At 43.0% G+C, this 14,373-nt stretch overlaps 1 long non-coding RNA gene across 1 annotated transcript in view; it reads right to left on the bottom strand.

The window, feature by feature from the left end:
- The window catches only part of LOC107542975 (uncharacterized), a 43,051-nt gene extending 29,529 nt beyond the window's left edge, over window positions 1–13,522 (bottom strand). Inside the window, exons 1-2 of the long non-coding RNA XR_001603761.2 lie at window positions 13,412–13,522; window positions 1,751–1,803 (exon numbers count right to left, since the gene is read on the bottom strand). This is a non-coding gene — a long non-coding RNA (uncharacterized LOC107542975). The remainder of the gene's footprint in view (window positions 1–1,750; window positions 1,804–13,411) is intronic.
- Between the last annotated feature and the right edge of the window lie 851 nt (window positions 13,523–14,373).

The following is a 14,373-nucleotide window of genomic DNA, read 5'->3' as shown; positions in this document are numbered from 1 at the left end:
ACTCCATCAGTTACTGCACCTCAGCAGAAGTTGCCTGAAAAAGTCTTAACTTGCTGTTGCCATAAGCCCCTCCTTCCTCTATTTTTATAACAGAGAAGCAAAATTCTCCACGGTTGTTGTTTTTTACCCCCTGAGCATTCTCAACATGTTAGGGCCCAGCGCGGATCTTCTTGAGAACAGCATAATCGGTAGGAATGCGATCAAGGGCCCTACTCACCAGGAATGTGCACACAATTGACATGGCCAAGTTATGTTGGTTTCGGTGGCATAATCTCAAGTCACGTAGAAGCAGCTTGAAGATTAATGCAGACAAAAAAATTATTCATTTTTTTTCTCAGATTGTTGCAGCAATATAGTGAGGCCATTCTCTCTGCTGGGCCTGTGTCAGCACTTCCAAGCTAACCCTGTTTTTTCAAGTCTTTCAGACTTGGCTGTGAAACTGCCCTGTGGGTCTATAATTCAGGAGACAGCTTTGTAAGGCATTTTGATTAGATTTTTGCAAGTTTCCCTGTCTGAGCTGTCTCCTCATTACATGATAGGCAAGGAAGGTTGCACAGTTCTTAAGCTGTTGTGTTTCTAAATTGAAATGGAATTATCTGCTTCACAACCGGGACAGGAATCAATTAAAAATCAATTGCTTTGATCCTTTAGAATTATATAAAAAACACCTTTGAGTTGAATGACCGTTTTAGACATGAGATTTTAACTTCCTTTTTTATGAAATGTGAAGGTGTTATACATTTTGTCTTACTCTCTCCCTCGTGATTCTTCATGTGATCATTCCCACCTTCAAGTGAGATGTTTCACTATGATGCTTGGTTATTTGGAAGCATCACACAGATTTCTTATTTCTCTTGATAGTGTCAAGAATTGGGGTGTGTTTGTACAGTTAAAGCAATCAGGGAAGTCCACAGTTGGAGTGTTTTCTTTCAATCACCTTGCCTATGGTTTCTGCAGGCTGCAGAGAAAGGCAGTTTGGTGACGTGGAAAGTGCAGGAGCTCTGAGTCAGCAGCCCTAGCATTGAACATCAGTGTTCCCACTGTGTGACCAAGGGCATGTTATATGAACCCTGGTTTCCTCAATTATTAACCAGCAAAAATAACATTTCCTTTTAAGGGATTCAAGTGGTTAAGATTCCCTCATTTATTTATTTAATAAATATTTGGGGGGCACATACTATGTGCCAATCACATAAGCAGTTTGAACCACAGATACAATCCCTGCCCTAGTGAAACCCACAGTCAGGGAGACAAACTTGAATCCAGTAATGACCCAAATAAAAGTAAAAAGTTAGAGTTATGAAGTGGTAAGGGCCACAAAGGGAAGGCACATGCTGCTTTGAAAGCACCTGGGCCTCATCCAGGTAACCAAGTGAGTGAAATCTGAGGGCTGAGGTAGCGTTAGCTAGGCAGCTGGGGGTACCTGGGAAAGGGGTGTTCTGGGCAGAGGGATCAGCATGGACAAAGGCCCTGCCGCGAGAAGCATGGGCCCAGCCAGGCGAGTGGAAGGGAAAGCGGAGCTAGAGGAAGCAACGGGGTGTTCAGAACAAGGTTTTGCAGATCCCGATGATCCTGTTTATAGCACTTACTTTAACTCTCAAAAGTGTCCCAATGTGAATAATTATATGACCACACTACTCATAGGCCATGCTAATCATTTTGACCTTTTTCTTGAAAGTAGTAAAAAATTTTAAGCACAGGAATAACATAATAGTTTTAGAAAGCCAAGGTGTGGAGAATACATCCCTACCTGAGTCTCTCCAGGGCTACATATTTCAGAGTAGTCTCACATGGAACCCTAGCCTGAAAAAGAAAATATTGTCAATTTATCAAGATATAATACAAATAACTTCACAAATATGCTTCTAATCAAGTTTTAATAACCAACTTTAAGGTATATTCAGTGCCATATTAATCAGGATTCTCCTAAAGAGTGTGTGTGTGTGTGTGTGTGTGTGTGTGTGTGTGTGTGTGTGTGTGTTGGAGACCCAGGGAAGAGTTGCATTCAAGTCCAAAGGCAATCTGTTGGTAGAATTTCCTCTTCTTTGGGTTAGGTCAGTTTTGTTCTGTTTTTTAAGGACTTCAACTGATTGAATGAGGCCCACCCACATTATAGAGAAAGGGTGGGGAACCTTTTCTCTGCCAAGGGCAATTTGGATATTATAACATCATTTGCAGGCCATACGAAATTATCAACTTAAAAATTACCTATAAAAAAAGCTCCTAGATTTATTGAATTTCAAGTCCTGCCTGTGGTTGCCTTTGCAGGGCCAGACCAAATGATTTTGGCCACCGGGCCAAATGTTCCCCACTCCTGTTATAGAGGGCATTCTGCTTTACTTAACACGTACAGAATTAAATGTTGATCTCATCTAAAAAAACACACCTTCACAGAAACATCTAGAATAATGTTTGAGCAAATATCTGGGTACTGTGGCCTAAGTAAATTGACATAAAAAATTACCCATCACAAATACCTATTGGTACAGGTGAGTGAAAAAATGAATGAATGAATGAATGAATGAATGAATGAATGAATGAATGAATGAATGAATGAATGGGTTGTAGACAGCACATCGCCTAATCCCAATATCCTTGGGGTCTACTCCTAAGTGAATTAACTCCCAGAGATTCTCATGGCACCTCCATTGCCAGGACAGCAGCTCAATCAAGACATTTTCTGAACAGACAAAGCAGTCTCGAAGCAACACAACCGGGCTTTGTGTTCCCGGGATTCCCACCTGCCACAGGCCCCACAGGTCCCACATTCCAGGGTGGGGTGGTGAGATGTTCCAGGAAGAGGAGTGGCTGAGGGGCCTTCCCCCTTGAGAGCGCCCCACTTGGAAGAATAAGGCGAGAACTGTTTAGCTTGTCAAGGAAATTCCCTGAGGGAGACATTAACTTTCAAACTTCCCAATTTCAACAAGGAAGTTATAAAGGCCGACATCTAAGAGCTGAAACTCTTCCCCCACGTTCTCGTTTTATAAAAAAAGGGGGGGAAAAAGGACTTCCCACAAAAGTAGCTTCCCTATGATCCTTTTGTGCTTATGTGAAGACAGAGGAGCTGTGTGCTGTAGTTTAACCAATCTGGCTGCATTTGTGATATCAAGTCATAATTTCCTCACGGCTTTATAGCTAACTTTTTAATTCACAAAACCCCTCCCAATGCTCATGAAGAAAAAAATGGTTCTCTGTCCCTATATCCCCACACGCAAGCGGATAAGCAAGAGGAAAAAAGTCAGAATTCAGAGGGTACAGGAACTTTCTGAAGACATTCAATCTAATACCACACCCATTTTTTGTTTTGTTTTTTCTTTGTTGTTTTTTTATAACCCAAAGGGGGAAAGCATATTTAATAAAGGGAAGAGAAAGTTTTTAATGGCAAGAATCATTATGCAGACTAGTTGATTTTTAGCTTCAATATAGACACAGAGCAAGAGACAATGAGCTTAGACTTAGCTTAAGTGGTTGGAGTTACACAGATCTATGTGATTCTGAGTGAACTACCAACCAAAAGGGGTGTCTGAGAGAGACCGTGGGTTCTGCTTCCTAAAAAGGTTAGTCATAACAGACCAGGATTTTCCACACCGGTAATATCTGGACACACAGGTGTATGAAACATCTTATCAGTGTGTCTCTGCAAGGATTTTTGCCTCACATACTGAAGAAGCCAGTTGCCCCAGGCCTGTAACTGTCCTGAGGCCCAAACTTTTGCCTTCTTCCTATTACCATCTCAGTTCAAAACACACCCAGGACCTTGGAGAAACAAGTGGTTTGGATTGCCTGCTCTGAGGTGTACCCCTGCCCCAATAGCCGGCATCACTAGTGTTAATTAGATTTCCTTTCTAAAGTGTAGACAATACACAAAGTGTAAACAAAAAGACTCATCTGTGTTGACAGACACCATACCCCTATACATGCCAACTGAAAAATATATAGAAATGGCAAACTTTTCTCTCTATGTGTAAAAACATACATTTTCTTTTTCCAAACAAAGGAATAAATTGCTCTTGTTTAGAGCTATGATATTTCTACCAGATTAGCCAGTTATTTAAAAGCAGAGACAACCTAAAATTTAAAGAGTCTTCATCAAAAAATGCCCACTTTAATTCAGGAACTAGCTAATTCCAACTTGGTCCACTGTAGATAGTCAATCTGTCTTCTTCTCTAGAGAGAGAACTGAGCAGAAACAAACAAACAAAAAACTACTGATCATATGTAAGGGAATGCAAAGGCAGGAGTTGTAGGAAAGGGAGGTAAGCTGTTTATGTGACCACCTTTTTCGTCCTATGATTTATCACACGAAAAGTAAGTCAAAGGACAAAATGTTTCGTCCACCCCTTCAATTCATCAATGTGGCTCTTGTTTTCTTAATTAAGCACCTCCAATCAAGTTTTATCTATGACTGTTAGCTCTCATCCTCATAGCCTTCTCACGTTGTAGAAGCAACCTGGCCACTTTAGAAATGTATAAATTCAACATAGAACCATTAAGTGTGACATGGACCACATCTTCCTAGGATGATGTAATGTTGCTCTGCCTGAAATTAGGGTAAGATGCTCGAACCATAAATATTCCGTCAAGGTCCTCACCTGTGTACAGTTTAAACTGAGATTAAATGATATTTCCAAATCCAGGCATATTTTTTTAACTTTTACACTTATTTGTAAGGATTTAGAAAGATTAATTACCTTGTAGGTATGAGAGAACGGACATTTTTTTCCTGCCATAGAAGGTCTGATTTTTGCTTTTGACATGATGGATCAGGATTCAATGCTAAGTCCAGGTTCCTAGGGAGAGAGACTGTTATCTGAATGGTGTCCCCACCAAAATTTATTTGTTGAAGCCCCAACCCAAAACCGACTGTATTAGGTAGACATGGCTTTAAGGGAGTAATAAAGGTTAACTGAGGCCATAGGGTGAGGCCCTAATCCTATAGAGTTGGTGTCCTCATGCAAAGAAGAACACAACAGATATATCGCTCTCTCTGCGTGCCTATAAAGAAGAGGTCATGTGAGCACACGGCAAAGGCGGCCACCTACAAGCCAGGAGAGGAGACCTCAGAAAGAAACCTATCTGGCCAGCACCTGGATGTTGGAATTTCCAGCCTCCAGAACGCTGAGAAATAATTTCTACTGTTTAAGCCACCCAGTCTGTTCAATTTTGTTAGGGCAGCCCTAGCAGACTAAGTTCCAGACTGAGAGGAGCAAGAGATGGGCCAGGCCTGGGAGCCGGTAAGCGAGGGGGACAGCCAGGGATCCCAGGGCGAGGAGGCGCGGAGGCCCGGCGCGTCCCGAAGGCTGGCCGCAGCTGCGCGAGCTCCCGCGCCAGCGGGTCGCGGGTCCCAGCGCCCTGGCTTCCCACAGGGCGGGATCGGAATCCGCGCTCTCCAGCTGTGTGGCCTTGGGCCACTTCTTCTGAGCTTCAGTTTTCTCACCTGTGCGGTGAGGATAAAGACAGTAACTACTCTGTGTGAAGAATAAATAACATATATAGGTAAAGAGCTCAGCGCAGTACCTGCCTCCTAGGAAGCATGTACTAAAATTATCCAAAGCAAGAAAGAGAGTGGGTGGGCCAAGATCTCCACTTCCCGGAGGACAGAGGCGGAGCACAGCGCAAAGTGACGATTCAAAATGGGGACCTAGGCCCGGCCGGGCGTGGCTCAGCGGTTGGGCGTCGACCTAGGATCCAGGCGATCAGGGTTCGAGTCCCGGTCAGGGCACATGCCAGGGTTGCAGGCTCCATCCCCAGTAGGGGGCGTGCAGGAGGCAGCCGATCAATGACCCTCTCATCATTGATGTTTCTATCTCTCTCTCTCCCTCTTCTTTCCTCTCTCTGAAATCAATAAAGATATATTTAATAAAAAAATTTAAAAAGTGGGGACCTAGGAACACCATCTCCAAAGATAGAACAACTACCGGGAATCACAATGCTATAAAGTGTAGCTCTTGGACCCAGGTCAGGGGCTGGCTGCTTGCTTCTGTTCCCAGCTTGGCTGAGGTGGAAAGATGTACATACATGTCATTGTTCTGGCAGAAAACAGATGGCCCACTCAAGGAGTGCGAGAGCCAGAGTAATTATGGTTAAGGAATGTCGACAAAGGATGGTAAATCATCCCTGGGCTAGCGAGGGAAGGACAGCACCAGAAATCTAGGCCTGAAGGGCAAGGGGAAAGAGTTGCTGGAGCCCAGTGAGACCTGCTCTGTAGGAAAGAGACCCAACAGGAGCATTGGCCTTTTCTAAAAGTACACAGCCCTAAAAACCTGAGGCCTGGCAGGAAGGACTGTGGAGAATAGGAGATTGATCTTGCTTTCCTGCTGCCTCCTGACTTCTTGCCAGTCCCTCCCATCAGTCAAACCCAAACAGAAGCCAGAGGAAAGGGAGCCCAGTTGATTCAGTCCATATGCATCAGCTTCATAAGGCTCAGAGTGGAGAAGAGTCAGGTGTCAATCTTTGGGGGCTCCTAAAATATACAAGGCAAAGAAAAATGGACCACAGGGATATACTGTCCCTCAGAATAAGATGGAGGTCTGGGGGCATTGTTCTTAGAGTTGAGATTAGGTGTCTTTGCAGCCCTCCTCAGTCTAACTACAGACTCATCAGGCAGAAAGGAGCTAAGAAACCCTTCTGTCTCCTCAGGGACACAAACACCCCTCCCCAGCTCCTTCAATCAACACACATCTCCTCTGATTATAGACTAGTGTGTTTCAGGATGTTTAGTGCCTGGTTTCTGCCTGGGGAGGCTGCCCTTTTCTCCTTCAGCTCTCTGAAAACTTAAATTTCTTTCTAGAAATTCTATTTCCCAGTGAGCTGCAATGACCCTGTCCTGCTATACCTAGGGACAAGTTTGAGTTGAAATGTTTTACAGCCTGGTATCTACATAGACAGGATTCAGGGGGGAAAATTAAAATCTTCTGCTTCATCTTTAACCTGTATCGTAAATGCTGACTTTTTCTGTTAGTCACTTACAAGTAATGAGACTTTCATCATTTTCATATTGGAATCTATTGCGAAGATGTTGACTTTGGGATCTAGTCCCCTTGACTCCACCCCACCGGATATGCACTCAGACGTCTTGTTGACATTAATGAATAGTTGTGTGTGCACAGTGCGAGGATAAGAAACACAACTGAGTGGTCAGAGTGGCAATTTCTGTGCTAGAAGCAAGAGCAATAAACTCTGTCCAACAAAGGAACCAGTGGAGTAGTAACGCAGGCTATTGTTTTTCTTTATTCTATAGGGAGACATAAGGTCTCCTAATTAATAGAATGTTTTGTGAATCACAATCAGAAGAGCTTTTCCCTTTCAAAAAGAAATCTAACAGCACAGCAAACATAAGCATATTTGGCTGCTTTTCAAGCCATATTTATTAACTAAGTGCTAGGGTGGAGGATGGTTTTTGTTGCCAACAGGATTCATAGGACACAGCGCTTGAAAGCACATCAAGGAATGAACCATTTCTATGACCAGCACAATCACTGCCTGTAACTCCAACTTAGCCGGTGCTGTCAGCACCGACCGCACAAACCACAGACTAACTGAAGGACTTCAGGCACCTCAGATTAAACACAGCCTCCCAGTATTAGGAGGTGCTGGGGCCAATCCCCAGGGCCACTTGAGTTTAGAGAAAATAGCAGCTGGTCAGACAGAGACCATTTCCGACTTCTCCCCACCATTTTAGACACAGGGACCTTCCTGGTGCTGAACTCGCCCATATCCTGTTGCTGGGAAGGAGTGTCCTATTTACCAGAGGGCCTACACTACTCTGCACACCCTTTGCAAAACAACGGTTCTGGAAGAAATCCAATGACCTATGAAACTAAAGTAGGGAATCTGCCAGGTAATTAAGACACAGGCAGGTTTTCTTCGGGGCCTCCCCCTCCCGTGCCCACCCTCCCTTCAGTCTCTCCCAGCTCCCAAAGTCAGAAATTCTCCTTCCCTCAGACACAGCCTGTGAAGATGAGGTTGGAAGAAAAGGTAGTTACAGGGTTCATGTAAGGTGACAAAGCTGGCACACACTAAACACTTAGCATTATACAGCCGCCCCTTAAGAGTGCTCCAAATCCATCAGTCATCATGGAAAAATTAGAAGCTTTACTGGATTCCTGCCTCTCCAAACAGATCTTTTGAACTTCTTAATGGACTCCATAATTCAGCATTTGCGAATAGAGCTTCAGACCAGCAAGACTGTCTCTATAACACACTGTCAGGCAACTTGGAACAGGCAGAGAGGAGCAAGTCAAAACAATCAGCTATTTCATTAAGGGGATAAGATTAATCTTGAATGATGCCCAAGTCTGACTCACATTGTCAAATATTATATATGATCTCTATGAGCAGGCCATTTTCCTGGTTCACTGAAACATCTGCACATTTCAATGGGCTAAGCTTCACCCTGTCCGCTGCCCTCTAGCTGTTTTTGTTGTGGATTATGTAATTTAGTGAGTGATGCAATCAGAGGAAGAATGCTTTCTACCTGTGCTTTGTACATGATGTCTGATGATTACTGCAACAGGCTAGATGGCACAGAACCTTGGATTTCAACACTCTAAATTGCTCTGTGACCTGGGGTCTATTACTTCCCCTCACCTGGCACCCGCTGTAAAAACAGGGAGGAGCAAATATTGCCTCTTTCACCACTGCATTTGAAAGTGCATTGTAACTGCCATGAAAATAAGCACTGGTCTAAGAGACGAATGCCCATGTAAGTCAGGCTAAGAATCCTAGAAAATGGGCAGTGGGTATAATGTAAAACAAAAAAAAATGTTTTACCTTTTTTTAATTTTATTTACCTTGGTATTTAACTATGTGAAAAGCTATGTATTTAAAGAGGGACTGAGTTTAACCTAGATTTTCATTCAGTGATGTGAAGAAGAGAAAGAGAAGCTAGAGACGTCAGAATGCAAAGGTTTGTTAGGTGCAAAAAGGCTTACACTTTACCCTAAAATATATTCCACAAGGATCAATCATTTAAATGTTAAAAAAAAAAAAAAAAAAATGACATAAAAACACTAGAAGAATATGAGTGAATATTTTTAGAACCTTGGAGCCTTTCTAAGGATATCATAAAATCTGAATGCCACAAAGGGAAAACTGTAGATTTACTGCATTGTAAAAATTTTTTACAGGAAAAATAGAAGGTACACATCAAGTCAATGTATCAAAGAAAAACTGGAGGCAATGTTTCAATTTACCTATCAGAAAAAGGCAAATGTCCCTAACATATGATGTGCTCTTTAAAAATCAATGTGAAAATTATGAATACAAAAATGAGCAAAGGAAATGAACAGGCAACACAGAAAAAAGATTCAAAAGTTCCCCCAAAATGTATGAGATGTTCCTCCATGCTCATAATTGAAAAAAATATATAAACTAAAATAATGTAGGTATACCAATTATTTTACCTATCTGGTTGACAAATATTTAAGTGCTTCTTAAATCCCCTGGTTAGCAGAAGTGTAAAGAAATGGGCATTCCATATTCTAACGGTTAGATTGAAAACTGATTAAAAATTGGCATGTTGGCAACATATATTAAAATTTTACTTGTGAATTGGAAGTAATTCTCCTAGGCATTTATTCTGCAAATATTCTCCCCAAAGTGTACAAAGACTCCTTACTTTAGCATTATTTGTCATAACAGAGATCTGGAAAGAGCCGTAGAGTGTAATGCTCCACTGATCCCTATGGACTTACAATACAAGTTGTTTCAGACATATTCTTAAGAAGACAAGTTCTAGGACAGTAAACATAGTCTATTCCCATTTGAGGTTAAGAAAGTATCTATAGCCCGGCTGGGCGTGGCTCAGCGGCTGAGCATCAACCTAGGATCCAGGAGATCACAGTTCAGTTCTCATCAGGGCACATGCCCAGGTTGCAGGTTCAATCCCCAGTAAGGAGCGTGCAGGAGGCAGCCGATCAATGACTCTCTCTCATCATTGATGTGTCTATCTCTCTCTCCCTTTCCATTTCTCTCTCTAAATCAATAAAGATATATTTTTAAAATTTTTTTAAATGATCTATAATATTTAGACATGTGTAGTGTGTGTGTGTGTGTGTGTGTTTTGTTTAAATCAGAATCTGGGCTGAGGTTTCAATATTAATAATAGTAAGTGATATGTTCCCCCGTATTCTAAATAGAAGTACTGTATTGTCCATTCGGGACTTATTAAAAGATAAACAACACCCTAAATTGTGATCCTCTGCTCATCACCCATCTTCGGTCTCTATCAAAGAGGATGTTAGGAGATCAGAGTGAGGAATACAGAGAGCTTGGACACGTGTCACTGGCCTAATAGCTTTATAGTTCTGTGGGCTCTCTTCCTCATGAAGGAGGCTGAATGGAGTGCCGCGAGAGGAGAAAAGAAAGGATGGCGGGGCCTGCCAGAGGAAGAAAAAGCATATCGCCCCCATCTTGTTGCTTGCCAATATGCAAAATTTCAGATGGCTCCCTCCATGCTGCTCCTACAACAGAATGTGGTGAGGCAGCTCTTGAGTGAATTTAATCTATGTTCCCTAGAACTTGGGGGCACAGAATGAGGTGCCTGCCTCTTGCCTAGAAAAGGCTAAAGGCCAGAGGTTGCCAAGTTTTCCCATGAGCTAAGCGATCACCCTGGAAAGTGGCCAGGCCAGTCTCATTTTGCAAAGGTCTTACCCCAGAGTCTTGCCTGCTGGGGCAAAATAACCCCAGCAGAAGTCTTCTGAGAAGAGGAGAGGAATCATAAGACTGCACTTGAGGGAGAGTCATGAGAGGCTGGGCTGAGGAAGCATCCCCACCACAGAGAACAATTCCGAGGCCAGAGCGCAGAGTCTTTTACTGACAGAGGGAGCCTCTGAAAAACCCACAGAACCATCCCATGTAAGACAAAGCCAGCATTAGGTACCCACCACCCAGAGGGCATAGATATTGGATAACATAACACCCGCTGAGCAAGGCCTTGTCCTGTGAAACATCCACCCTCTCCTCAGCCCAGTCCTGGAGGATCCAGGGGCAGCAGGGTTCAGTGCAGGATCCAGAGGAGTAGAAAAGCAAGGAAGAGTGAAAAGCCACCTCCCACGCTTCTCTTTCTCCCTGCAGGTTTCTGAACCAGCTTAGGAGTTTGGCAGAAGAGGGGAAATTTTAAACTAAATGTAAGAAAGAACTCTTGATTTTGATCAGATTGCCCTTTTAAATGCATTTGAAAATAAAAGACTATTTGAACATCTAGATGTGTTTGAAAAAGTTGCAGGATCTGCCCAAGATACTGTCCAAGTGCTGTGCAGGGAGATCTATAGAGTGAGTTTGAAGGGCTTGTGTTAGAGAGAGAATAAAGCAAATGACTTTTCTGATTTCACCCCCCATTAGTCTAGCCTGTTAGGTATACCAGTGCCACATGCATTGAACATCCCCGAAGAGATAAACAAGAAGCTGTGCTTGCTCAAGGTGAGGGAATAGAGCATCACACAGGTGGAGAACCTAGTTTCATTCATCCATAATTTTTGTACCTTTTACAATAAACATAAATCACTCTTAAGATTTAAGATGTTTGAAATATGAAGCTGATATACACTTTATAGCCAGGGGAATTTATAAAATCTCTTTGGCCGGGGCATTCAGAGTATCTTTCTCAGAATCCTCTCCTTCACCTTTAACACAATTAACTACTGGCTACTTGGCCAGTTCCGCTAGGGTTGGGTGGAGCTCCCTGGCCACCTAGTTGGCCCCACAGTGCACCAGAACCTTCTGGCAGCTATCCATCGAAGTGTGATAGAGAACAAATAGCCCTGAGAGCGAGGCTCCCAGCAGCCGGTGCTGTGGCCAGTCAGTCTCATGAAACTAGGTACATCCCAGGTGCGCTCCTTAAGCCTTTAAAGATGCTGTCAGGGCTCCTGACATATATAAAGTATCTCAAGGCTGTGAATGAGCTCGGGTCTAGAGAGTTCCACATTTTTAGCTGAGATGCTCTTTCATCCACCCATTGGCCCTTCCTCACACCTAGTATTATGGCTGATTTCTATGTGGAAAATAAGTTACCGAAATGCTGAGAAAAGGAAAGAGAAATTTCCCTCAATGGCCCCTTTTCCTAAGAATTATTTTGTTTATATCACAGCAGTCCTTCCATGTCAAGTCAGTGATATATTTCGTCTATATCCCCATAAACACTCATGACTGTGGCAAGGTGGTTTCTTGCCTTCAGATTAAATGTTCCAGAGCGGGCTGCTCACCTGTTGGCTCCAACGAAGGGATAGAAGGAATCCAGTAAAGACCTGCTTTAAGGCCTAAGCCACAGCCAAGGACCTCATACCTTTGAGTGACAGCAGCAAAAAAAGACAGCCCATCTTCGTTTGCAAATCTTTGTTCTTTCCACAGAGGGAAAGTTTATGTATCTCACTATATTTTCTCTTCTAAAAACTGATTAGACAGCTCTACCCTCTAGGCTCAGGGAGAAACAACCAAGGACCCCTTTCCATTTGCACTGGGGAGTGCTGAGGGGGCTGTGAAGAAAGGGCCCAAGTGGCAGAGACTGAGTTACCATCTTGCCCAGCCCTCGTCCTGCTGAGGCCTCTTTACATATCAGCACCACTCTGGGGCACCTGCTGTGCTGGCTCTTCTCAGCAACTGTCATTCAGTCCTGGGCTCCAGGGCAAGAACCTCCAACATCCAAGACAAAGTAAGAACCAAGGACTAGGAGTCAGACGTGGGGAACCCATGAGTCTGGATTTCTGGCGGTAGAATCCGGATCCATCCCCCTGAGCCAGGACACAGGTACCTGAAGTCAAGGCCAGGCAGTAAAAAGGAAGAGTGATGAGGGAGAGTAGAGGAAAGAGTATGTTTAGAACTCGACTGTTTAAAAATAAAAAACAGATGCAAAGAAGAAATTTGAAGCAGAGGCAATTTCTATTTAGGATGGGAAGCCTGCTTCCTCTCAGGGTGGTCTCCCTCTACCTGAGGAATGTGATCGGCGGGCTCCTGCCAGGAAGCCCCCACAGGTAGCTGTGCTAGGGAAATGGCTCATGGGATAATTAACCTGGATTTGGGGGGTTGTGGATGAAGATGAAGGTAGGTCCTAACATAGCTCTCTCTGGCTAGTTAAGTACCACCACAAGACTGCTGGGAGAGGAAATTGCACAAGGCTGAAATATAACAACTAATTAACAATGCAAAAGAACATGCCCTGAAAGGTAAGGACAGGAAGCACTCCATAATCCTATAAATTATTCCTGTTTATTGAGTGCTAAAAGCACAAGTTCCAGACATATATAAATAATGTATTTGTATAAATAATTGAAAACACAAGGAAAATTACATAAGCAGGAACCAAATCTAAATTTAGCGAGGCCTCTGGCTTTATGAACTCCTATAAACTATGTTTCTCAATAAGCCCCATCACCTCATCCAGAAGAAAATCAAGATGAGAAACATTTTACTGTACCTATGGAACTGGCCATAGCATTTCCTTTCGCTGGTTCTCAGTTTCCATATCTAAAAAAAAAAAGTGTGAATAAATGAGTTCTTAAATGAACTCTCAAACCCCTTCCAGCTCTGACATCATATTATCTCCTTAAAAATTATTAGAATAATAATTATTATTCCTGTTTATACCTCTATTGATCAGGATAATAACTTGCTTCAGGCTTGATTTTCTGTCATTATTGCAAAATCCCCTATGTAAATCCTAATATCTCTGGGCATCCCAAACATCCCTGAATTTCAGTTTTATAACTTGTGGCTTGACCTACCCTTGAGCAGCACTTTCTCTAGTAACACTGGTCATCTTGGTCTGGTGCTAAGCTAACACATTACTATCTTTGGCTAAAAGAGTATACTGTAACTACCACCTTCATTCATGAATTACCTAATTGTCCCTCTCTCCCCAGGACATTAGCTTGTTGTCTGTTTCTTCCAGAGGAAGGCTTCACACAGTGCCAAAAGCTCGGGTGTAAATTAAATAAATGGGCTTCATTTTCTAAGTTGTGTGAAATGCAGAAGGAGCGTGTGGTCTTCTTTCCTCTAGCAATGGTCACACTTGATTCTGGGGACAAGTTATCAAGTAGCCACCAGTAGCCCTGGTTAATGGGAGAAGGGAGAGGTTAGGTGCACTCTGAGTTTGGCACAGCCTTTTTCCTCTATGACTCTGTTTAGACTTACATAGAGCAGTTAAATCACAGCAACTATCATTTATTGAATAGCAACCAGGTGGCAGGCACATACATATCTCTGATCTCGTGGCAGTTTGCAAAGCACGTTATTATCTATACCAGCCGTTTTCAGCCGGTGTGCTGTGGCGCGCTGCTGGGCCGCAAGACTTCTTAAAACATGCAATACCTGTCTATTTAGTCAGGGCCACTGATCTCTTTTCCCTTAATTGTCAAATAAAAAAATGACAGCAGTCAA

Source organism: Miniopterus natalensis, chromosome 1 (assembly GCF_054644295.1).
Source record: "Miniopterus natalensis isolate mMinNat1 chromosome 1, mMinNat1.hap1, whole genome shotgun sequence".
In the NCBI taxonomy this organism is placed as follows: Eukaryota; Metazoa; Chordata; class Mammalia; order Chiroptera; family Miniopteridae; genus Miniopterus; species Miniopterus natalensis.
The sequence above is the reverse complement of the archived record's forward strand: the minus strand, read 5'-3'. Positions and strand labels throughout refer to the sequence as shown.